Genomic DNA, 2,922 nt, shown 5'->3' with positions numbered 1-2,922 from the left:
GAGGGTTAATTAAAGAATTAAAAGTCCAACACACTGATCCGTTGCTGCAGTGACTCTGAATCATATTGCAGTGACTCTGAATCATATTGCAGTGAAAGCTTTGAGGCGCTGGTGTGATTAATGTAGGAATCGCACTTGACTAGGACATGAAGCTGTACAGGTTTGAGCTGCTGATAAACTTGTGTTACTGAGAGCTGAATTAAAGAGAGAGATTTTGGGTGACACTCTGACACACTCGGGGTTTAACGGGACCGGAAACTTCAACAAAAAAAGTACAAATTTGTTTTGATTGCCGGTAAAATTTCACAGTGAATAAAACTTTATGATGTGGAATCCTGGTGAAACCCCAGATGTTCAGGGCTGATGGCGTTTGGGTGGGAGGGGCTTAATCTGTCTCTGCTGTCCATCAGAGCGTCGCTAGCCAATCGTAGGTATCGGTGAGCTCATGTCCGTGTAAAGACGTGTGTTTGTTATACATCACGCCGGTTAGTGATGAGGGCGTGGCTTATTAACAAATGACCAAAGGTCGAGAGATCTGAAAAAGCCGAAAATTAAATTAAAGTGTTTTTCCAGAACGTCTGTCACATTTTAACAGGTTAGCTGGTGCTAGCATGATTTAGGGTGTGGCCAGTGGGAGGGAATTAGCAAATGTTAATTAGCCTAATTAGGTAGAAAATTTAGGGGGGCACGGTGACTTAGTGGTTAGCACGTTTGCCTCACACCTCCAGGGTCGGGGTTCGATTCCCGCCTCCGCCTTGTGTGTGTGGAGTTTGCATGTTCTCCCCGTGCCTCGGGGGTTTCCTCCGGGTACTCCGGTTTCCTCCCCTGGTCCAAAGACATGCATGGTAGGTTGATTGGCATCTCTGGAAAATTGTCCGTAGTGTGTGATTGCGTGGGTGAATGAGAGTGTGTGTGTGCACTGTGATGGGTTGGCACTCCGTCCAGGGTGTATCCTGCCTTGATGCCCGACGACGCCTGAGATAGGCACAGGCTCCCCGTGACCCGAGGTAGTTCGGAGGTAGAGATGAGGTAGAAAATTTTATTTGATTTTTTTTCAAATATATTAGAGCTTAAAGCACTTATTCTCAAAACTGATACATCATACTAATACATCTTGTGCATAAGTTTTTGCCCCCTCTAGACTTCACTAGAATCAGTGGAGGCTTTGTTTTTGGAGTTTTTTTTTTCTTTCTGTGGCCTCATTAAGCATCGTGATGTAACGGAGACTGATACAGTTCCAGATTCGGTCTCAGGATAAAGAAGGGAAAACCATCTGTTGTGATCCTGCTCCGGACCTCCGTCTTCATCCCTTCGTTTCTGTCCATTAAGCTCCTCGTCTATTCGTGTCTCAGGCCTCCGAGTGCTTCTCCTCATTTCATTACGTCCCTGTTACGAGGGAGTTGAGCTGCGGTCTGAGGCTCGGCAGCTCATCAGGATGTTATCAGTCGGAGCTGGAATGTTCCAGATGGAGCTGTTATTTATTTATTTGACCTGCCCTTCACCTGAGCTCAGTAAATCTCAAGGGTGCAGCACAGTGCTGTTAAACCCTGGGCTCTAATTGGTCAGAATATTTTGATTAATTTTTAAAAACAGCAGCAGCTACGACAGCAGAAAGGTTTGTATTAACACTATACTGCTGTTTCTATAGTAACCGTTAAATCACAGGAACCTAAACGGATTTACGGAAGGAGTCTTCAGTGTCAAAGCTTTGTGGACGGAGGAGATTTCTTCTTGTTTGATATTAAAAAATGCCAAGAAAGCACGGCGTGTGATTGGTGCAGGAAAATAAATAAATAAATAAATAACAGGATGGTGCGATAATGAAAGGAGTGTAAATTTCTCTGTCCTGAAGATGAAGCTCTGACACTGAAGACTCCTTACAGAAAACAACGTCATATGAAGAATTACACTTCAGGATTTGTTCATTACTTTTTAATTATCGCTAGTTAAATATCGTGGAGCGGTTGCTATAGAAACAATGTTATTGGAGATATATATATATATATATATATATATATATATATATATATATATATATATATATATATATATATATCAGAGCTGGTGTTATAGAAAACTAATCAACACCTTCTGACCAATCAGAGTGTAAGATTCAGCAGCACAAACCCCGCATTAACACCAAATTAAACTGAACACCGTTCGTCTTTTTGATCAAGCAGGAACAGACGTCTTAGTGATCTTCAGCTCTGATGGAACGTTAGCGCAGATTAAAGGCACAGAATGGGATCGTGGTGTGGCTCGGCCTCGGAGGAGCTCGGAGAACTGACTCCAGATCAGCTACTGCGCTTTTCAAATGCTTTCCACTTCGAGTGATCCATCTTCCTTTCAGCATTACTCTGTGTGTGTGTGTGTGTGTGTGTGTGTGCGTGTGTGTGTTTCAGCTGAGCTAAGCTCCAGCTAGCAATAGTTTCATTCTCCTCATTCCAGGAGCTGTAACACTGCTCTACTTCTTTATCCGTCATATTTATCATATTTATATTGACTATTATGTTTCCTTAAAAGTGGACCAGGAATAACTCCAGAGTGGAAACGATGGCCTGTATTTAGGAAGACACACACACACACACACACACACACACACACACACTCTCTCACACACACACAGAGCGTGTGACCTTAGTGCCGGTGTGGGAGAGAGCGCTGGAGTTCCTGCCCCATGCCAGGTGTTTAGGTTGGCAGCAGAAGGCGGGTTGCTCGTGCCCCAGATATCAGCCCCGGTATCAGGTTCCTCCAGCGTGATAAAAGGAACGTTCCTGTTAGCCTCGCGCTAAGACCCGCGGCGCCAAGCCAAGATGTGCTCCGAGCCTCAGAACAGGAGGAACGTGTCCCTATAGGGAGACACGAGTGAATGGATCTGGCAAGAGTTCATGATTCTTATTGTGCAGGAGGATGATGGAGAAA

The sequence above is a fragment of the Tachysurus vachellii genome, chromosome 24 (genome assembly GCF_030014155.1).
Source record: "Tachysurus vachellii isolate PV-2020 chromosome 24, HZAU_Pvac_v1, whole genome shotgun sequence".
Classification (NCBI taxonomy): Eukaryota; Metazoa; Chordata; class Actinopteri; order Siluriformes; family Bagridae; genus Tachysurus; species Tachysurus vachellii.
The sequence above is the reverse complement of the archived record's forward strand: the minus strand, read 5'-3'. Positions refer to the sequence as shown.